Below are 24,264 nucleotides of genomic sequence, written 5' to 3' on the forward strand. Positions count from 1 at the left end.
ATTCATCTTAACTTGGATTAATTAGTTCAGTAGGCACTTGGAATGAATGCAAGTTAGGACAGAGGCGGTATGATTTGGGTGATTTCCAAAGGCTTTGGAAATAGATATTCTCGGAGGAGGAATTTCTTTAGCCAGAGGGTGCCGAATCTGTGGAATTCGTTGCCGCAGATGGAGGTGAAAGCCAAATCTTTGAGTATTTGTAAAGAGGAGATTGATAAGTTCTTGATTAGTAAAGGAGTCAAAGGTTACGGGGAGAAGGCAGGAGAATGGAGTTGTGAGGGAAAAATAGATCAGCCATGATTGAATGGCAGAGCAGACTCGATGGGCCGAATAGTCTAAATCTGCCCTCAAGTCGTATGGTGATGTGGTTGAATGGTTAGAAATGCATCTAGAGGTCAAGAAAACTACCAGCGTTTGAAGCGCTAATAGAATCAATGAGAGCCATTCCATTAATGGGTCAATGGAAGAGTTTAAGACCACTTATTTTCTAGCTCAGAGCTCTCTAGATTATCTGTCGGTATTCCAGAACTGATTCGAGAGTCTGAAGAAGGGTCTCGACCCGAAACATCACCCATTCCTTCTCTCCATAGATGCTGCCTGTCCTGCTGAGTTACTCCAGCATTTTGTGTCTATTTCCAGAACTCCTGTTTGAAACCGAATAATGTTTCATAGAACAGTACATTACAATAACGGGGCCCTTCAGCACACGTACTGATTTCTTTAATGCTTTCATTTTTATTTATTTCATATCATGGTAAAGTAGGCATATGGTAGCTTGCCTTTATTGCTAGATGCATTGAATATAAGAGTTTGGTAGTCAGGATGCAGCTTTATAGGACTTTGGTTAGGCCACATTTGGCCCACACATGACCAGTCATATTTGATCTCTGACCCTAAACAAACATTGTCAGCATAACATATTTAAAAAATTCACTTGATAAACTGAAAAAAATACGAATCATATATAGAGCACAAAACAATATGTCTGTAATGCTTTCAGAATTAGAAGAGATTTATTCCACAATCTTCAAATTTTTTTGGTCACACACGTGACTAAGAATGGGCCATTTGGAGTATTATGTGCAGTTCTAGGCACTCCATCAGCAGGAAGGATGTGGAGGCTTCAGAGAAAGTGTAGAAGATGTTTACCAGAATGCTGCCTGGATAAGAGGGTGGTTAAGCTTGGATTTTAGAAACATAGAATATAGGTGCAGGAGTAGGCCATTTGGACCTTCGAGCCAGCACCGCCATTCAATATGATCATGGCTGATCATCCAAAAATCAGTACCCATTCCTGCTTTTTCCCATGTCCTTTTTGATTCCTTTAGCCCCATGAGCTAAATATAACTCTCTCTTGAAAACATCCAGTGTATTGGCCTCCACTGCATTCTGTGGCAGAGAAGTCCATAGATTTATAAGTCTGGGGTGAAAAGGTTTTTCCTCATCTCAGTCCTAAATGGCCCACCCCTTATTCTTAAACCGTGACCCCTGGTTCTGGACTGCCCCACCATTTTTCCTGTATCTAGCCTGTTCAATCCCTTAAGAATTTTATATGTTTCTATAAGATACCCTCTCATCCTTCTAAATTCTGGTGAGTACAAGCCCAGTCGACTCATCCTTTCATCAAATGTCAATAGACAGTAGGTGCAGGAGTAGGCCATTCGGCCCCTCGAGCTAGCACCACCGTTCAATGTGATCTTGTCACCGCCGCCATTCCGGGAACTAATCTAGTGAAACTACGCTGCATTCCCTCAATAGCAATTTTCTTCTCAGGAATGTCAGATGTTTCTTCTCTGGAACGTTGAGAGGAGATTCGATAGAATATAAAATTATGAGCGGCATAGATGCGTTAGACAGTCCTAATCTTTTTCCCAGGGTGGAAATGTCCAACACTATAGGGCGTAGTTGGAAGGTGAGAGGGAAAAGTTCAATCCAAAATGTTTTTTTTACACAGAAGGTGGTGGGGGCCTGGAATGCATTGCCAGGGGTGGTGGTGGAGGCAGGTATGGTGGTGGCATTTAAGAGGCTTTTAGATAGGCTCATGGAAGAGCAGGCAACAGAGGGATTTAGATCATGTACGGACAGATGAGATCAGTTTAGCTTGGCATCGTGTTCAGCACCAACATTGTGAGCTGAAGGGCCTGTTCCTACACTGTATTTTTCTGTATTATATATTCTATGATTCATTTCCTGAATAAGGCATTTATTTACCAGGGCAATGACTGATCTGGTAAGAATTTCCCTTTCATGATATACATGGACTGAAAAATCTGCAACCCAGCTTGGTTGTTATCAACACAAGTGCTGACAAAACAGTAATTCATTAGTTTCTTAACACTTTAACATAGCCTGAGGAAGTGTGTTTTTCTTGAGAAGAGGTGGGGCAGCTTTGTGAAGTATTAAGAATCATTTGGGTAAGAAAGAACTGCAGATGCTGGTTTAAATCGAAGGTAGACACAAAATGCTGGAGTAACTCAGCGGGTGAGGCAGCATCTCTGGAGAAAAGAAATGGGCGACGTTTTGGGTCTTGACCCGCTGAGTTACTCCAGCATTAAGAATCATTTGGGGATGTACCATTAATAATGAGGGTTTTCTGTAAATCACACTGATTCATTTTTTCTCGATCTCCCTCTGGTTGTTCAATTAAGTTTAAAGATACAGCATGGAAACAGGCCATTTGGCCCACCGAATCCACACAGACCAGCGATCTCCACATACTAACACTACCCTACACAAACTGGGGTCAATTTAACATTTATACCAAGCCAATTAACCTGCAAACCTGTAGGAAAGAACTGCAGATGCTGGTTTAAATCGAAGGCTGACACAAAATGCTGGAGTAACTCAGCAGGACAGGTAGCATCTCTGGAGAGGAGGAATGCCTGTACGTCTTTGGAATTTGATAGGACACCGGAGCTCCCGGAAAAAACCCATGTGGTCATGGGGAGAACATACAAACTCCATCCAGTCAGCAACCGTGGTCAGGATCAAGCCCGGGTCACTGGCGCTGTAAGGCAAAAACTCTACAGCCACACCACCGTGTCAGTCCCGTGGTACAACCTTGCTCACAGTTTAATACTTAACCAGAATCTGAAGATGGGTCTCGACCCTAAACGTCACCCATTCCTTCTCTCCATAGATGCTGCCTCATCCGCTGAGTTACTCCAGCTTTTTGTGTCTACCTTCTGAAAACCTATCACTGTTTAGTTTAGTTTAGAAATACAGGGCGGAAACAGGCCCTTTCGGCCCACCGGGTCCGCGCCGACCAGCGATCCCCGCACATTAACACTATCATATACCCACTAGGGACAATTTTTACATTTACCAAGCCAATTAATCTACAAATCTGCACGTCTTTGGAGTGTGGGAGGAAACCGAAGATCTCGGAGAAAACCCACGCAGGTCATGGGGAGAACGTACAAACTCTGTACAGACAGCGCCCGTAGTCGGGATTGAACCCGGGTCTCCGGCGCTGCATTCGCTGTAAGGCAGCAACTCTACCGCTGCTCCACCGTGACTGCCCACTGGTAGTGCTCATTTTATCCAGCAGTTTGGCCTTGCACACTCTCAACTCTCTAAAGAGAGTGGTTTAGTACCATGGATAAGTTCTGGATAAGTGGTGCAGCAGTAGAGTTACTGCCTGACAACGACAGGGACCCAGGTTCAATCCTGACCACGGGTGCTGTCTGTGTGGAGTTTGTCTATTTCCCCTGTGACCACGTGGGTTTTCCTCGGGCGCTCCGGTTTCCTCCCACATTCCAAAGATGTGCTGGTTTGTAGGTGAATTAGCTTCTGCATTTTGCCCCTAGTGTGTAGGATGCAAAACTGGGATAACATAGAACCAGTGTAAGGGGTGTTGCGGAAAGAACTGCAGATGCTGAGTTAAACCGAAGATAGACGCAAAAAGCTGGAATAACTGAGCGGGTCACACGGCATTTCTGGAGAAAAAGAATGTGACATTTTGAGTCGAGACCGGAAACGTCACCCATTCATTTTCTCCAGAGATGCTGTTTGACCCGCTCAGTTACTCCAGCTTTTTGTGTCTTATCACCAGTGATTGCTGATCGACGCAGGCTCAGTGGGCCGAATAGCCTATTTCCACGTTATATCTCTATAACTAATTGAACTGATGAAACTCGGTTGTTACTGACTGCATTGAGCACACTTCTGTGCTCCGTATTTTATTTGTGAATGAACTTGGAGTATCTAGATTTTTTTTTCCCCTTCCACGTGAGAAATTGATATGATTTTTCCGCTTGGGCAGATTTCATTTACTTATTCAGATTTTATAACAGGCAGCCAGGCATCAGTATTTCTTTATTTGGATCATAATCTCTTGTGTCCTATTGTTTATTTCCAGAACCCATTGCCCTTGTTTGGTTTTGAAATTCAATACTTAGGTAGTTGGGTTATAAATAGTATTGAAGACATGGGTGATGCTTGGGTGATGTAGCTTTTAACTATCGGTTGCCTTTGCTCCTGATTGAATATATGAGCCATAGCATGGATACAGGCCCTTCAGCCCAACTTGGCCCATCTACATTAGTCCCACGTGCCTGTGTTTGATCCATATCCCTCCAAACATATCTTATCCACCTACCTGTCTTAATGTTTCTTAAACGTTGCGATAGTCCCAGCCTCAACTACCTCCTCCAGCAGCTCGTTCCATATACCCACCACCCTTTGCGTGAGAATCTTTCCCTCCTCACCTTAACTTAAACCAAGATCTAGTGACAGAATCAAAATCTTCAGTGCATGTTTGTTGCTGCTTTAAAAACACAAAGTGCTTGGAAAAACTGAGCAGTCAGGCAGCATCTCTGGAGAGAAAGAATGGGTGACGTTTCAGGTCGAGACCCTTCTTCAGAAAGTCAAATTGTTGGGCTCTGTCATTTCCTATCGTATCTTGCTGAAATTTGATAGAACACAGAAAAGTACAGCACAGGAACATGCCCTTCGGCCCACAACGTCTATGCTGAGCATGATAGTAAGATAAACCAATCTCGTCTGCCTGCACGTGATCCACATTCCCCCCCCCCCCCCCCATTCCCTCCATATCCATGTGCTTATCCAAATGTATTTTAAACATTATTGCATTTAGTTTAGTTTAGTTTGGAGATACAGCGTGGAAACAGGCCCTTCGGCCCACCAGGTCCGTGCCGACCAGCGATTCGCGCACAGTAACACTATCCTACACTAGGAACAATTTACAATTATACCAAGCCAACCAGCCGACAAACCTGTACGTCTTTGGAGTGTGGGAGGAAATCGGAGATCTCGGAGAAAACCCATGCAGGTCACGGGGAGAACGTACAAACTCCGTACAGACAGCATCCGTAGTCGGGATCGAACCCGGGTCTCTGCCGCTGCAAGTGCTGTAAGGCACCGCTGTGCCACCTGCTGCCCCTGGCAATGCATTCCAAGCAACCACCACCCTCTGGTGTAAAAACTAAACTTGCCCTGCATGTCTGATTTAAACCTAGCCCAGATCACCTCATAGCTATGCCCTTGAATGTTTGCAATTTACACCAGGGATAAAGGTTCCCACTGTCTATCTGTACTCTTTGTTAATTGTTCCATGAGCTGAAATCTGTCAGTTTTATTATTCATTGTTTTTAATGTCCCATTTGGATATTCCTGCATAAAAGGGAAGATTTGTGTGGGAAGGAACTGCAGATGCTGGTTTACACCAAAGATCGGCACAAAAAGCCGGAGTAACTCAGCGTGTCAGGCAGCATCTCTGGAGAAAAGGAATAGGAATAGGAATAGGTCACATTTCAGGTCGAGACCCTTCTTCAGACTGAGAGTGGTGGGAGAGGAATCCAAGAGATATGAAACGGTACATAGAACAAATTAGTTTACGTTTGTTGTCACGTGTACTGAAGTACAGTGAAAAGGCTTTTGTGTTTTTAAAATTAATTTTAAAAATGCAAAAAGACAGATCAAAGCCAGCAGAGACAAGATTGTTTTGCATTACACTCAGTGGGGCTGCCGAACTGTTGAAACTTGATGCAGTTTTGACTGCCTCGCTGAATACCGACCGGAAGCCATCCAGAGACTTGGTTTGACATTGAAAGCCGAGACGGAGATGTAAATTGATAATCTGACTCAGCTGAAACAGTATCTGGAAAAGCAATAGTGGATGGCGTTTTCCAAGATACGCCTACAAAGCTGCAACGAGTGATCTATGCTTTTAAAGTCTGTCTGCCCAAATATATTTTAGTTTAGTTAAGTTTGGAGATACAGTGCGGACACAGGCCCTTCGGCCCACCGAGTCTGCACCGACCAGCGAGCCCTGCACACTAACACTATCCTACACACACCAGGGACAATTTACTCTTATGTCAAGCCAATCAGAATACAAACCTGTACGCCTTCGGAATGTGGGAGGAATCCAAAGATCTCGGAGAAAACCCACACACACAGCCAACACCTCCAATTCTGACCCGAAACGTCACCTATGCATGCTCTTCAGAGATACTCCCCGACCTGCCGAGATCCCCCAGCACTCTGCGTCTCTTTGCATAGACAAGCATCTGTAAGTCTTAGCCTACCCAACCTCTCCCTACAGGTCAAGCCTTCGAGTCCTGGCAACATTGATATGAATCTTCTCTGCACTCTGTGTTACATTTAGGTTTTTGGTTAATGTTCACCGCTGGGATTATGATGATGGTGCTCAGCAGTTGTAATGTTTTGAAAGTCGAGGGGAAACGTTTCATCTGTTCTTTCTTTGCGGTGGTTATTCTTGGATTTCAGCTAACGGAACAATTAACAATGTAGAACGTGTGAAGTGTTCGCCTCACTTTAATAAATATTAAGCAATACCTGGAGCAATTGTCAAAGTACTGTAAATTGATTGTAAGAGGTTGGAACCTTATCTGGCATATATGGTGCCAATTGTACAACAAACACCATAAAAGTCGAGAGCTTTTTGCACTAAGATGTGTTGCATTAAAATTGACTATTAATTGATTTTAAAAGTTGTCATTGTCTCTAACTAAAATAATTTACCACTAACCCTGTAAACTTGATTGAGAAAATATGTGACGTTTTGCATCGGCCATTTTAAAATGGAATAATGTCGTAAAGGTATACAAGGTGATGAAATTATTGTGCTCGGATGATATGATGTCCACCCAGTAAGTTTTCTTTTGTAAACCTGTGAAGAAACACTGGACACTAGTTCAATATGACTATTGAATCCCCAAGGATGAAAATGTGCCAATCTAGTCGTGGAGTCAGAGTGGCAATCGAGACAGTGGTTGCATTGTCATCAATGTTCAGACTTTTATTGATTTTAGACTGGCTCTTGCACATCAGAGGTCAGCAAAAATAACTATTATTTAAAGGAGGAGCAATCTAGGGAGCTGCTGATGTGCTAAACCTAATATAGACACAAAATGCTGGAGTCACTCAGCGGGACAGGCAGCATCTCTGGAGAGAAGGAATGGGTGACGTTTCGGGTTGAGACCCTTCTTCAGACTGAGAGTAGGGTAGAGGGAAACATAAGAGATATGGAAGGGTATGGTGTGAAAACGAGAGATCAAAGGGGATGAAAGATCAAGAAAAATGTATAATGGATCATTGCGGTGCTGGCTCGAAGTGCCAAATGGCCTAGTCTTGCACCTATTGTCTATTGTCTATTAACTGAGGGGAAGGTGACCACGATGCGTACAACGAGTAAAATGTAATCGGGGACAGTGAAGCTATTTAGAGAACTAGGATGGGGTAGGGATGGAGAGAGAGGGAAAGCAAGGGTTACTTGAAGTTAGAGAGGTCAATATTCATACCGCTAGGTTGTAAGATGTCCAAGCAAAATATGAGGTGCTGTTCCTCCAATTTGCATTGGTCCTCACTCTGACAGTAGAGGAGGCCCAGTTTTTAAGAAGGAACTGCAGATGCTGGAAAATCGAAGGTAGGCAAAAATGCTGGAGGAACTCAGCGGGTGAGGCAGCATCCATGGAGCGAAGGGAATAGGCAACTTTTTGGGTCGTGACCCTTCTCCAGACCAGTCTGATGAAGGGTCTCGACCCAAAACTATTCCTTTTCTCTGGAGATGCTGCCTGACCCGCAGAATAACTCCAGCACTTTGTGTCTACCTTTAGCGTGGATTAAGAATTGGTTTGGTTTAGTTTAGTTTAGTGATACAGCACGGAAACAGGCCCTTTGGCCCACTGAGTCTGCACCGACCAACGAACCCCGCACATTAACACTGCTCTACACACACTGGGGACAATTTTATATTTATACCAAGCCAATTAACCTTTGGAGTGTGGGAGGAATCCGAAGATCTTGGAGAAAATCAAAGCAGTCACGGGAAGAACGTACAAACACCGTACAGACAGCACCCATAGTCGGGATCGAGTCCAGGTCTCCGGCGTTGTAAGGCAGCAACTCTACCGCTGCGCAACCATGCCTGCATCACCACCCTTCTTTCTGGTGATTATTGTCATTGACCCATGTTGCTTAATGTTTCTTGTCAGCTCAAGCCTGAATTGTCGTGTGGACAGGGCTTCAATATCTTAGGAGATGCATCCAAAACTGTGTCTGGTCAGTCTATGCAACTGGCCATCCCAGTTCGGACCATGAGATGTAGGGAAATATTTATAATGAAGGTTTGCACATCTTTCATTAAGTAATCTACTGAAATTAAGTGGGATCTTAGTTATGTATAGGAATGAACTGCAGATGCTGGTTTAAACTGAAGATAGACACAAAATGCTGGAGTAACTCAGTAGGACAGGCAGCATCTCTGGAGGGGAGGAAGACTGAAGAAGGGTCTCGTCCCAAAACGTCACCCATTCCTTCTCTCCAGAGATGCTGCCTATCCCATTGAGTTACTCCAGCATTTTGTGTCTGTATTTGGGATCATAATTAGTTCATGAAGGCAGGTACCTGTCCAAGTGTATAAAATCATGAGCGGAATTGATCTGTTGATTGGAGGGCCTTTTATTAAGGGTTTGGGGAATCACGAAACGGGACATAAATTACAGGTGAAAGGAGCAAGATTTAATAGGAACCTGAGGGGTGTCTTTTTCACAGAGCGTGGTGTGCATATGGAACTAGGAAGTAGAAATCCTTGCCATGTGCCTGGCCAAGTGTCTTAAATGCTGTTATATTAGTAGAGAGCATGCTGACTGGTTGCATCGTGGCTTGGTTCAGCAACTTGAGCGTCCAGGAGCGGAAAATAATGCAGAAAGTTGTAACCACTGCCCAGTCCATCATCGGCTCTGACCTCCCCACCATCGAAGGGATCTATTGCAGTCGCTGCCTCAAAAAGACAGCCAACATCATTAAGGACCCACACCATCCTGGCCACGCACTCATCTCTCCGCTACCATCGGGCAGGTACAGGAGCCTGAAATCTGGTTCAGGAACAGCTTCTTTCCCACAGCCATCAGGCTATTAAACTCGCCAACAAACAGCCTATTGCACTTTATCTGCTTATTTATGTGTATATTGAACTGAACTGTTCTGTATTTTTGCTTACAATACTCTGTTGTGCTGCAGCAAGCAAGAATTTCATTGTCCTATCTGGGACAAATGACAATAAACTCTCTTGACTTGACTTGAGTCTTGACTTGACTATATTACCTCCCAGAGGAGATAGTCGAGGCAGGTAGTATGACAGCATTTAGGACACTTGGACAGGTACAGGGAATTTTCAAGGAGATAGATTCTTGATTAGTATGGGAGTGTGGGGTTATGGGGAGAAGGCAGGAGAATTGGGTTAGGAGCGAGAATTAGATCAGCCATAATTGAATGGCGGCGTAGACTTGATGAGCCGAATGGTCTTATGACCTTATGACCTGGATGTCCAGGCAGCATCCCTGGAGAGTGACCTCATGTATCCTTATTCTCCAGGGATGTTGCTTGACCCGGTGAGTTACCCCAGCACAAGTGTTGATTGGTCTGTCCCTTTGTAAGCAGGAGCATTATAAGCATGTTTGGCCGGGAGCAGTGCCTTCCAGCAGCCACAGTTAGGGACGGAAAATTCTATTTTTGTACGTCCCACTGGGATCCTGTGGACCTTGGTCCTCAAATAGAAATTTCACAAGAGAAAATCAAACGAACTGGTTTGGTTATTTAACCAGAAACCTTTCAACCGCAAGGGGTAAAAATCGATGATGATTCTAAAATATATTTTTTTGTGGCACTGGAATTTTGTGCATGTAGTTTGCAATTTAGTAAATGCCAAAGGTTTCGTATCCACTATACCGATTAAAAGATTGAATTGCTGATTACATTGTGGGCTCCTATTTTACGGAGAATCATCCAAGTAGTCAACAGAGCAGCTGGGGAATCGTAATTAAAATAAATTAAATCTGAAATAAAAAGCTAGTCTTAGTAATAATAATCACGAAACTGTTTATTGTCACATAGATTATGGTGACGTCTGTCCTTATCAGGTCTGTCCTACATGTGAATCCAGTTCAATCACTGGTTGATTTTTAAATGCTCCAGGAACAAGTGAATCAGTTTGGGAACGTTAATCTAAATCTAAATTTTATTAGTTATTTAAGTTATGACATCGGATGGAAGCTGCATACCCAAATCCCGTTGCACTTATGTGCAATGACAATAAAATATATTATTATTATTATTATTATTATTATTATTATTGTTAGGATACCTCAGATATAGATTTCCTCAAACTATTTCAGTAGTTTTGGTTTATTTCTAAATTCTGAGTTTCTTTAAATTAGAGGTACAGCGTGGAAGTCCGCGATGACCGGTGATCGCCAGTTCTTTCCTGCACACTCGGGACATTTCACTGAAGCCGATTAACCTATAAATCTGCGTGTCTTTGGGATGTGGGATGAGACCGGAGCGCCCGGAGAAAACCTACGGGGGTCACTGGGAGAAAGTACAAACTCCGTACAGTTAGCTCCCGTAGTCAGAATCGAACCGGGGTCTCTGGTGCTGGAAGACAGCAACTCTACCGCTGTGCCACTATGCTGCCCACATGTTGACATTATGGTAACATCTGTCCTTTTCTGAGGACAGCCCCTTATGTGACTCCAATCCCATCACTGGTTGATTTTTAAATGCCTATAGCAAGGGTTCCCAACCTGGGTTAAATTTCGCCTACCCAGGGGGTACATTTGTTGATTCTGGATTTGTACATATTTTTTTTTACTCATTGACTGACTGTGTTTGGTTCTGGTATACCGGTATCTGTTCATCATTAGTTGTTCATAAATAAGTGAAATATCATTGTTATGTCTATTAAAGTTGCCAGGGGTAAACGGGACGAAAAAGGGTGGGAACCCCTGGCCTATAGGAACTCCTAGCAAGTAAATCGATTTGGGAACATTAAGATGCCTCAGAAATTGACCTCCTCGCTGGAGGAGTCTTGAGTCCAGTCACAGATGACAAATCTCTCCCTGGCAATTGTAGCCGATAGAGTGGATGTGGGAGAGCCTCAGAATAAAAGGACGTACCTGTAGAAAGATGATGAGGAGGAATTTATTTCTGTCTTTATATCCCTTTGCGGGACATTTCACATGGATGCGCCGTGGTGCGCTGGTAGAACTACTGCCTCGTACCTCCAATGACCCAGACTTTTCACACAAAGGGTGGTGGGTGTATGGAACAAGCTGTCAGATGAGGTAGTTGAAGCTGGGACTATCCCAACGTTTAAGAAACAGTTAGACATGTACATGGATCGGACAAGTTTGGAGGGATAAGGACCAAGCACAGGCAGATGGGACTAGTGTAGCTGGGACATGTTGTGGGCAAGTTGGGCCAAAGGGCATGTTTCCACACTGAATCACTCTATGACTCAATTCTGACCACCAACGCTGCCTGTGTGAAGCATGAATGCGGTCATCGTGACCATGTGGATAATGCCCTGGGTGCTCTGGCTTCCCCCCATACCCCACAAACATTAGCTTGTTAGATTAATTGGTTACTGTAAATTGCCTCCAGTATGCAGTGTGGAGTGGTAGAATCTCAATTGATGAGAATAGGAGCAGCATGAAATGGGTCTTATTAGAACTAAAGTAAAATGAATGCTTAACTTTCGGCAATGAATTGGTGGGCCAAAGGGCTGCTTTTCATGCTGTATCTCCTATTTTATGCATTGGCCAATCCAAATGATCTGAAAGAAATCGCAGGAAAATCCACATGGACAAAATTTCTGATTCATAAGAATTTGCACTTCCCCCTATTGGAGGTTGCACCACTAAACGTGTAATTAGAGTAATGTCGGATGAAAGCAGGCTTCAATCAACTCTTCACACTAGTTCTATGTTATCCCACTTTTCCATCCATTACTTGCAATTTACAGAAAGCCAATTAACTTACAATTGTATGTCTCGGGCGGCCACTGTGGTGCAGCGGTAGAGTTGCTGCCTGACAGCACCAGAGATCCAGGTTTGATCCCAACTGCAGGTGCTGTCTGTACTGAGTTTGAACGTTCTCCCTGTGGCCACGTGGGTTTTCTCCGAGAGCTTCGGTTTCCTCACACACTCTGAAGACGTGCAGGTTTGTAGGTTAATTGGCTTGGTGTGAATGTAATTTGTCCCTCGTGTGTGTAGTAGGATAGTGTTAGAGTGCGGGGATCACTGGTCGGTGCAGACTCGATTGGCCGAAGGGCCTGTTTCCTTGCTGTATCTATGAACTAAACTAAACTTTGGGATGTTGGAGGAAACTGGAGGAAACCCACTCGGTCGCAGGGAGAAAATTCAAACTCCATGTAGACAACATCCGAGGTCAGGATCGAACCGGTGCAGTAAGGCAGCCGCTCTGCCACCCATAATATTTAGTGTGTTTAGGGAGATGAACCAGGAATCGCACTAAATTACGGTAGAGTTTGTGAATATTACTAAAATGCATCTAAGGTGATGTCATTTGCCATCGAGAACCTACAAGATTAATAATGGTCAAGAATTTCAAGTACCACAGAGCTGTGAGTCAAGGAGCATAGATTTATTTTTAAAACCTCCCTCCCCCCCTCCCCCAACTCTCAATCTGAACAAGGGTCTCAACCTGACATGTCACCTATTCGTTTTCTCCAGAGATGCTGCCTGACCTGCTAAGTTGCACCAGCATTTTGTGCCTATTCAGTATAATCCCATCTCCAGTTGGGCGATCCACATACCTTCCAACATCTGCCGTTTCTAGTGTACGTACCCATGTCTATCTGTTGTGTTTTGAAGCCTTGGCTTAGACACCAGGGAATGTTTCATTACACAGTGAAAGCAGTAACAGGTTACAGCATTAATTGGACACATTCCAATGTACTAGTCTGATTTCGACAAGCATGCATTAGTGAGCTGTGTTTAGTTGCTAAATGCAGTTCCTTCATTCCTCAGGCAATCTTGTAAACGGATGAGTCTGTGCTTGTACTTCGAGGTTAGCCGGTATGTCAGTCCCGGCCTGGCTGCAGCGAGGACCCAACTGAGTGGATTACTAGTCTTTCCATTTTGTGATCTAGAAACAGTGTTCGTGACAAAGAGTAAAAATGTCTAAATGTCGCAGGGGAGAAATTATGACAATTTGACAGCACTAGGCCTGCACTCGCTGGAGTTTTAGACTGAGGGGGGAACCCACCATCGAAGGGATCTATGGAAGGCGCTGCCTCAAAGTGACAACCGGCATCGTCAATGTCCCGCATCACCCTGACTGTTTTGGGCACCATATCGTGAGGAAGGATGTGCTGGCTCTGGAGAGGGTCCAGAGGAGGTTTACAAGAATGATTTCAAGAATGAGTAGGTTAACTTATGATGAGCATTTGTCGCCACTGGGCCTGTACTCGCTGGAATTTAGCAGAATGAGGGGGGGACCTCATTGAAACATACAGAATATTGAAAGGCCTGAATAGAGTGGATATGGAGAGATAGTTTCTACTAGTGGGAGAGTCTAGGACCAGAGGCCACAGCCTCAGAATAAAAGGGCGTACCTTTAGAAAGGAGATGAGGAGGAATCTCTTTAGTCAGAGGCAGGGGCGGAAATCCTGGGTGGGGGACGGGGGACACGTCCCCCCCCATGCTGTGAGAGGTGGGGGACAATCCCCCCCCATGTTTTGTCATCCGGACTTTATCAGACACTTTCTAAGGGCTGAATCGGCCCATTCGCAAAGCCTTTCAGCGCCCATCGCGGCTTAAAATCAAACTGCTGCATCAAGGCGATCAAGGCTCCCGATGTTGAAGCCTCCGCCGGCCGATGAAAGACCCCGTGAACGGGCCGATTCAAGCCCACGGCCGAAGCCTCGCATGCATCTCGCTCTCTCCTCCAGCCCAGCGCGCGCTTGACTCGGGGGGTGATTCGGTACAGAGTGGAGTCGGAGCCCGATGAGCAGGGACCGGGTCACCGCCAGGGATGCGGTTCTCTATCTGGAAGGCGGAGGGTCTGCTGCGGCTGCTGGCAGATGCAGAGAGAGAGGCTGCTGCTGCCTCACAGTGTCAAGGACACGGGTTTAGATCCTGACTCCGGGTGCTGTCTGTACAGAGTCTTTTTCTCCCCACTAACGCCTAGTCTGATGTTGATCTCAACCTTGGTGCTGAACAGCACCAGCACCGAGTGCTCGCTCCGCCAAGTTCAAGTTCAAGTTCAAGTGAGTTTATTGTCATGTGTCCCTGTATAGGACAATGCAATTCTTGCTTTGCTTAAGCACACAGAAAATAGTAGGCATTTACTACAAAACAGATAAATGTGTCCATATACCATGATATAAATATATACACACATGAATAAATAAACTGGTAGTGCAAATAACAGAAAGTGGTTGCTAATAATCAGAGTTTTGTCCGAGCCAGGTTTAATAGCCTGATGGCTGAGGGGAAGTAGCTATCTCTCGCTTAAGTTTATTTTGACAGTGGGTCTCCACAGGGCCCACGCTGAAGCTGTGTGTGTGTGTGTGTGTGTGTGTGTGTGTGTGCGTGCGTGCGTGCGTGCGTGTGTGTGTGTGTGTGTGTGTGTGTGTGTGTGTGTGTGTGTGCGTGTGTGCGCGCGTGTGTGTGTGCGCTCATGCCTGTGCGGCCACCAATAAATTGTGTCCCCCGGTCCCCCCCATGTTTTGATAGGCATTTCCGTGCCTGGTCAGAGGGTGGTGAATCTGTGGAATTCATTGCCACAGAAAGCTGTGGAGGCCGTAAATGGAAATTTTTAAAAAGTGGAGATTGACAGATTCTTGATTTGTACGGGAGTCTAGGGTTATGGGGAGAAGGCAGGAGAATGGGGTTGAGAGGGAAAGATAGATCAGCAATGATTGAATGGCAGAGTAGACTTGATGGGCCAAATGGCATAATTCTGCTCCTGCAACTTATGAGCATGAACTTGTGAAATGATACTGGTTTAAAAAAAAAGATAAACATGAAGTGCTGGAGTAACTCAGCGGGTCAGGCAGCATCTCTGGAGAAAAGGGATAGGGTGATGTTTCTGGTCCACACTCTTCCTCGACCCAACACAAAACGGCACACATCCCTTTTCTCCAGAGATGCAGCCTGACCTGCTGAGTTACTCCAGCACTTTGTGTCTATCTTCAGTATAAACCAGCATCTGCTGTTCCTTTCTACACAGTGATTTAAAACAAAACGGTTCGGGTGATATACTACCTTAGATCAAAATAAATCCTGCATTATGTGTAGCTGTCTAAGTTGTGCAACTACAACATTCCACAGATGTGCAGGTTTCTGGGTTAATTGGCCTTATAAATTATCCTTTGTGTGTAGTGTAAGGGGATCGCTGGTCAGCACAGCACAGTCTCCACACTGTATCTCTGAGCAAAAGTAAAGACTGCTAGAAATACAGAGAATTGTGGATGTGACCCAGACCATCACAAAAAAAGCAGCCCCCTACTCTACTCTCTCCCCTTTTCCCAACTGACCCTTGAACTCCATCTGCACTTCATGCTGCCTCCGTGAAGCAGCCAGCATAATCGAAGATCATTTGCACCCCAGTCACTCCTCTCTCCTCCAGTTCGATGTAAGATGTAGAAGCTTGAAAGCATTTACCACCAAATTCGAGAACACCTTCCCTGCTGTTATTAGATAACTGAATTGTCCTCCCAAACGCTGGGGAGCAGTCCCGAATTTCCAATCTACCTCATTGCAAAGCTTTAACTTTTTTTGAGAGGAATAGATCAGGTGGATGCACAGTCTAGGGTTGCCAACTTTCTCACTCCCAAATAAGGGACAAAAGGTCAAAATAAGGGACAAATTCCCAACGACAATTCGTTGACCGACTCGGCCGTGGCTGGGTGAATGATGAGTTGGCCCGGGTGCCGGACTGCACACAAAGCCCAGCCGGCGGGCCAGCTGAGGCGTTATGGCCCAGGCCGCACAAATTCCAGTACCCCATCCAACTCGTGAACCGATGATCGGCCATGAGAAGGAGGGGTGGTGGTGTTGGCGGTAAGCTAAGGTCCGGAGGTCGGACAGCTGGCTGGGCTGCCGACCGACGGGGCCACGGGCGAGGGGCTGCTGCTGCTGCACTCCATGGGCTGCACTACGTCGGGACGGGTGAGGCAGGGCCGGACGCGGTGCTCCGACCCGACAGTCCCTTCGACCCGAGTAGTAGGAGTCAAATACGGGACAAGGGCTGTCCCGTATCGGACAAACCAATTTAGCCCAACATACGGGATGTCCCGGCTAATACGGGACAGTTGGCAACCCTTCCAGAGTCTTTTACTCGGAATGGGGAAATCGAGAACACGAGGAAGATTTTATAGGAATCTGAGCTGTAACTGTAACTTTTTCACACAAAGGGTGGTGGGTGTATGGAACGAACTGCCGGAGGAGGTAGTTGAGGCAGGGACTATCGGAACATAGAAACATAGAAACATAGAAAATAGGTGCAGGAGTAGGCCATTTGGCCCTTCGAGTCTGCACCACCATTCAATATGATCATGGCTGATCATCCAACTCAGTATCCTGTACCTGCCTTCTCTCCATACCCCCTGATCCCTTTAGCCACAAGGGCCACATCTAACTCCCTCTTTAATATAGCCAATGAACTGGCCTCAACTACCTTCTGTGGCAGGGAATTCCAGAGGTTCACCACTCTCTGTGTGAAAAATATTTTTCTCATCTCGGTCCTAAAAGATTTCCCCCTTATCCTTAAACTGTGACCCCTTGTTCTGGACTTCCCCAACATCGGGAACGATCTTCCTGCATCTAGCCTGTCTAACCCCTTAAGAATTTTGTAAGTTTCTATAAGATCCCCCCCTCAATCTTCTAAATTCTAGCGAGTACAAGCCGAGTCTATCCAGTCTTTCTTCATATGAAAGTCCTGACATCCCAGGAATCAGTCTGGTAAATCTTCTCTGTACTCCCTCTATTTCAGGAACGTTTCAGGAACAATTCGATAGATACATGGATAGGAAAGGTTTAGAGTGATACGGGCCAAATGCAGGCAAGTGGGACTAGTGCAGATGGGACATGTTGGTCGGTGTGGGCATGTTGGGCCATAGGGCCTGTTTCACTCTATGACTCTACACTTTCTTTGTAACTGTAATGCTGCAATGTTGTAAACTATATTCTAGCACTCTGGTATTTTTCTCAACCTGTTGTACATGTGTTTGGCTTGATCTAACTTGTGCGTAGTATGGTTTGACTGGATAGTATGCAAACAGAAGCTTTTCAATGTATCTCAGTACACATGACAATAATAAACCAATATTAATACCTAAATTAGGCGTCAGAGGTTATGGGGAGAAGGCAGTAGAATGGTGTGAGGAGGGAAAGATAGATCAGCTATGATTGAATGGTGGAGTAGACTTGATGGGCCGAATGGCCTAATTCTACTCCTATTCCTTGTGACCTTATGACCTTAAATTATTGCAGAGGAAAGGAAGAAAATGGTCTGTGAATGTAGGCTTTAGATAAAGCTTCTTATTTAAATATTTTATCCCATGTTCACTTGAATTACAGAAAATTACCCCTGAACAACAGACATGTTTATTTATTATCGACTGAGCAGATTGGACGACAAAAACATTTCATTTTGCTATTGATGATTGATGAACAACCAAGAATATATTTTCTTTCTACACCTCCAAAATCTGGGACAGTTTCTTCTCTGCTGTTATCAGGCAACTGAACTACCCAACCAACAACTAGAGCGGTGGTTCTTAACCTGGGGGTTGGGGGACATGAAGGGGTCATAAATAACATATCCATTTGTTAAGCCCATTTTCAGGAACCTAACAAAGGTACATTTCCGGTAGCCCTTGTTGTCTCCTCCCCTTCTCTGTTCTGCCTCAGCCCTCGGGGCCCCTCCTCTTCCTTTCTCCTTTCTTCTCCCCCCCCCCATCCCACCCTACATCAGTCTGAAGAAACGTTTCGGCCCGAAACGTTGCCTATTTCCTTCGCTCCATAGATGCTGCTGCACCCGCTGAGTTTCTCCAACACTTTTGTCTACCTTCGATTTTCCAGCATCTGCAGTTCCTTCTTAAACAAAGGTACATACCACACACAGTGTTTTGTTTGTGTATGCGGGTACGTATGCCAAAAAGCTTAAGAACCACTGAACAAGAGAGAACCTGAGCTGCTATCCATCTCATTGGAGACCCTCAGACTATCTTTAATTGGACTGTATTGGCCTTTATCTTGCACTAAATGCCATTCCCTTTATCATGTATCTGTCGCTGTGGAAATGCTCAATTGTAATCATGTATTGTCTTACTGTCTTTAATTGGTAAGGTTGTCAGGGGTTATGAGGAGAAGGCATGAGAAAGGGTTTGAGAGGGAAGATAGATCAGCCACGATTGAAGGGCGGAGTACACTTGAAGGACAAAGGGCGAAATTCTGCATCGAGAACCAATGAACTTTCCGCTGACTGGTTAGCACCCAAGGAAAGCTTTTCACTGTACCACGGTACACGTGACAATAAACTAAACTAAACCAAAACTACCCCTTCTCCTGAATAAGCCATCCAGGATATTGACATGGAAGTAATTCTTCTGGCTGACAACGTCATTCCCCTTCTTTATCCTTAATCCTCCTGCTGGGTTTTCTCAGCGTTGCCAACCTCTGGCCTCTTGCTTTGACTAACTGTGCTTCCAATTTGTTTAAGAACATCTGCTTTCAATTCCCCATCCACCGCATATTTTCCGCCTTGTGTTCTTTCGGGCCCTCGGGCATTAAACAGCCTACCTGTAAATGATGATGCTTTCCTCTCTTCACGCCCAAGTTATTTTGGAGTCAAGGAGAGCCTGAAGCTCATTTCCATCTGATCCCGCTCCTCAGATTATTTATTTTTATTTGCAACTTCAATCAGTAGCAGAAGGGGAGGGGGAGAAATAGGTGGGAAATCTTCTCATGGATGGGTGCCAAAGCAGCTGTCTCAGCATTTGCAGTTGAGTATCGTTTAGTTTATTGTCACGTGTACCGAGGTACAGTGAAAAGCATTTGTCGCGTGCTGCCCAGTCAGCAAAAAAAACCAAACATGATTACAATCGAGCCGTTTACAGTGTACAGATACATTTTAAGGGAATAACGTTTCATGCAAGGTAAAGCCAGCAAAGTCCGATTAAGGATAGTCCGAGGGTCACCAAAGTGGCAGACAGTAGTTCAGCACTGTTCTCAGTCTTTCCCATTTCCATTATTAAAATTCTCTATCTCTCCCTCATTGAGCATTTTTCTTTTCCATTTGATGCATCGTGCAATATTTGATACCTTCGAGGTGATTTGTGCAGCCCTCTTCCCTACAGACTCGTGATCTATGTCAGAACTCACCAGAATTGAGTCTGCACAACCCGCCATCGTCGTTACCGACGGGCCACCGCCAGAGGTGATATACAATTGTATGTTACTGTTGCAATAATTTCATGTCTAGGAGCGGAATTAGGCCATTCAGCCCATCAAGTCTACTCCACCAATCAATCATGGCTGATCTATCTCTCCCTCTCAACCCCATTCTTCTGCCTTCTCCCCACAACCCCTGACACCCGTACTATCCATACTAATCAAGAATCTTTCAATCTCAGCCTTAAAAATATCCATTGACTTGGCCTCCCACAGCCATCTGTAGCAATGAATTCTGCAGATTCACCACCCTCTGACTAAAGAAATCCCTCCTCATCTCCTTTCTAAAGGAACATCCTTTTATTCTGAGGCTATGACCTAGACTCTCCCACTAATGGAAGCATCCTCTCCTCATCCACTCTATCCAAGCCTTTCACTATTCGGTAAGTTTCAATGAGGTACCCCCTCATCCTTCTAAACTCCAGCGGCTACTGGCCCAGTGCCTTCAAGCACTCATTTAGGTCCTTAAGGCTAAATCAAGTAATCAAGGGAAAAGGGGGGATTTCTACAGTTTTTTTACAATTACAAAACAATTCAAGACCCACACTTAACACAGTTTACATAAACATCCATCACAGTGAGTCTCCAACATCTCCTCACTGTGATGGAAGGCAAAGTCTTTATCCCTTCCCTTTGTTCCTACTCCCGTGGTTCAGCAGTCCAACTGCAGTGTCGAGGCGAACTGGGGCTCCGATGTTAAAGCCCCGGCGGGCGATGGTAAGTCCTGAGGCCGTTTAAGCCACGCCGGGTGATGTTAGGCCCCGGCTCCATGTCCTTAAACCCGTGATTCCAGCGGGAGAAGTCGCCGTTGCGGAGCTCGGAAAAGCGGTCTCCCACCAGGGACCTGCGAGCTCCCGATGTTCCCGTCCACCGGGTCTGCGGCCGGTGCCTCCGAACTCCAAAAGTCGGGTCGCAGCCGCACGCCACCACAGCTCTTCCCGCTGCGAAGTTGGCCAGCTCCGCGTTGTCAGTTCCGCAGGCTCTGCAACTGGAGCCCTCAGGTTAGTCCCGGCCGGAGGTCGCCGCCGGCTCCACGATGTTAGGCCCAATGACATCCGAGATCCGACAGGGAATAGTCGGGTCCCCGCACAGGGAAGAGATTAACGGTTTCCCCCACAGCCCCCCCCCCACCACCCCCCACATATACACAGCTAAAAAAATTTAATAAAAACTGACTCAAAGACATACATTTAACAAGACAAAAATAAAAAAAGACAGACGACTGTAGTCGAGCCGCTGCCGTTAGGCGCCGCCACTCCCACATAATGTCCCTTAGGTTCCTATTACATCTTGCCCCACTCATCATACACCTATGGCCTCTAGTTCATGATCCCCCCATCCGACCTTGAGTCTAAACTGTAAGGTTTTCCTGGAATTTAACATAGATGATATGAGTCATGGGTGAGACATGTTAGCTTTCATAGCAAAAGGATTTGAGTATAGGAGCAGGGAGGTTCTACTGCAGTTGTACAGGGTCTTGGTAAGACCACACCTGGAGTATTGCGTACAGTTTTGGTCTCCAATCTGAGGAAGGACATTATTGCCATAGAGGGAGTGCAGAGAAGGTTCACCAGACTGATTCCTGTGATGTCAGGACTGTCTTATGAAGAAAGACTGGATAGACTTGGTTTATACTCTCTAGAATTTAGGAGATTGAGAGAGGATCTTATAGAAACTTACAAAATTCTTAAGGGGTTGGACAGGCTAGATGCAGGAAGATTGCTCCCGATGTTGGGGAAGTCCAGGACAAGGGGTCACAGCCTAAGGATAAGGGGGAAATCCTTTAAAACCGAGATGAGAAGAACTTTTTTCACACAGAGAGTGGTGAATCTCTGGAACTCTCTGCCACAGAGGGTAGTCGAGGCCAGTTCATTGGCTATATTTAAGAGGGAGTTAGATGTGGCCCTTGTGGCTAAGGGGATCAGAGGGTATGGAGAGAAGGCAGGTACGGGATACTGAGTTGGATGATCAGCCATGATCATATTAAATGGCGGTGCAGGCTCGAAGGGCCGAATGGCCTACTCCTGCACCTAATTTCTATGTTTCTATGTTTCTATGACATGAATATCCTGCGATCTTTAACATTAACATCTTATTTTTTTCTCATGAGAATTAAGATTTTCAAACTTCATGATTGTAAGCAATTCTGGATCCCATTTCTGAGGAAGGATGTGCTGACTCTGGAAAGGGTCCAGGGGAGGTTTACAAGAATGATCCCAGGAATGACATATGATGAGCGTTTGACGACACTGGGCCTGTACTCCCTGCAGCTCAGAAGGATGAAGGAGGACCTCATTGAAACTTACCAAATAGTAAAAGGCCTGCATAGAGTGGATGTGGAGTGGATGTTACCACTTGTGGGAGAGTCAAGGACCAGAGGTCATAGCCTCAGAACTAAAGGATGTTCCTTTGGGAAGGAGATGAGTTGGAATTTCTTTAGTCAGAGGGTGGTGAATCTTTGGATTAAAGGCTGTGAAGGCCAAGTCAATGGATATTTTTAAGGCAGAAATGGATAGATTCTTGATTAGTGCGGGTGTCCGAGATTGTGGGGAGAATAGACAATAGGTGCAGGAGTAGGCCATTCGGCCCTTCGAGCCAGCACCGCCATTCAATGTGATCATGGCTGATCATCCACAATCAGTACCCCGTTCCTGCCTTCTCCCCATATCCCTTGACTCTACTATCTATTTAAAGGGAGGAGAATGGGGTTAGGAGAGAGAGGTGGTTCAGCCATGATTGAATGGTGCAGTAGACTTGATGAGGCAAATGGCCTAATTATACTCCTATCACTTATGAACTTAGGAAAATTACATGAAAAGGTATTGGTCAGCTCAGCAGGAATAATTGAATGACTATTGTGACACTCATCGAATGAGACTGGGTCATGAGTTATTATTAGCACAGTCTTCTAGAGTTCAGGACGACAGATGGCACAATGGGCCACGGTTCGGCTGGCGACCGGAAGGTAGCCGGTTCGAATCCCGCTTGGAGTGCATACTGTCGTTGTGTCCTTGGGCAAGACACTTCACCCACCTTTGCCTGTGTGTGAATGTGTGTGAGTGATTGGTGGTGGTCGGAGGGGCCGTAGGCGCAGATTAGCAGCCACGCTTCCGTCAGTCTGCCCCAGGGCAGCTGTGGCTACAGAAGTAGCTCACCACCACCGAGTGTGACTGAGGAGTGAATGAATAATGCGATGTAAAGCGCCTTGAGTATTAGAAAGGCGCTATATAAATCCCATCCATTATTATTATTATTAGAGTTATACACCAAGGAAACTGACCCAACCTGCCCACGCCGATCAACATGTCCCATCTACAGTAGTCCCACCTGCCTACATTTGGTCCATATCCCTCTAAACCTGTCCTATCCACGTATCTGTCCAATTATTTCTTAAATGTTGTGATAGTCCCTGTCACAACTACCTCCTCCAGCAGCTCATTTCATACACCCACCACCCTTTGTGTGAACATGTTACCCCTTTGGTTCCTATTAAATCTTTCCTCCCTCACCTTAAACATGTGTTCTCTGCTTCTCGTTTCCCCTACTCTGGGCAAGAGACTGTGCATCTACCTGATCTATTCCTCCCACGATTCTGTACACCACTATAAGATCGCCACTCATCATCGGGATATGGGGAGAAAGCAGGAACGGGGTACTGATTTTGGATCATCAGCCATGATCATATTGAATGGCGGTGCTTCCTTGAAGGGCCGAATGGCCTATTCCCGCACCTATTTTCTATGTTTCTATGATTCCTGCGCTTCAAGGAATAGAGATCCAGCCTGCTCAAACTCTCACTCTAGCTTGGGCTCTCAAATCCTGCAACATCCCCGTTAAATCCTCTCTGCACCCTTTCCAGCTTGACAACATCTTTCCTCTAACATGGTGCCCAGTACTGAACACAATACTCTAACTGTAGCCTCACCAACGTCTTGTATAACTGCAGCATGACCTCTGACCTTTATACTCAGAAGTTATTAAAAGAAACAAATTCTCTGACAGAAATTCACCCAGAGAGTTGTGCAGTAGAGGCCAATTCATTGGATGAATTTAAAAGAGAGTTAAATGGAGCTCTCGGGGCTAGCGGAATCAAGGGATATGGGGAGAAGGCAGGCACGGGTTATTGATTATGGATGATCAGCCATGATCACAATGAATGGCGGTGCTGGCTTGAAGGGCCGAATGGCCTCCTACTGCACCTATTGTCTATGTTTCTAAATGTTAAGGCATGTATTGCGGTGTGAATAAAGTGCAGCTTTATAAATGGCATATTCCAGTACTGTAACAGAAGCCGAGCAAGATTTTTGTTTAAGTATGGTCATTTTATATGATATTTGATTTTTCACAAAATTGTACCTCATCTGTTTATTCGATCAGAAGCGAAGCCTAATATGGAACTTGCCTTCAAATGAGCAGGCAAATTATTTTGTGTTTTTCATAGGAGCTGAGTAAAGTTCCAAATATGAAGCCTGACGGCGTAAGTACAGAATTTGACTTATCCCCCAGGTGTGTTTAT

General features: G+C 45.3%; 1 protein-coding gene across 5 annotated transcripts in view; it reads left to right on the forward strand.

Annotated features, from left to right (window-relative positions):
- The window catches only part of kif13a (kinesin family member 13A), a 294,683-nt gene that overhangs the window by 59,215 nt on the left and 211,204 nt on the right, over positions 1-24,264 (forward strand). The window lies entirely within an intron of this gene.

This window comes from Amblyraja radiata, chromosome 2 (genome assembly GCF_010909765.2).
Source record: "Amblyraja radiata isolate CabotCenter1 chromosome 2, sAmbRad1.1.pri, whole genome shotgun sequence".
NCBI lineage: Eukaryota > Metazoa > Chordata > Chondrichthyes > Rajiformes > Rajidae > Amblyraja > Amblyraja radiata.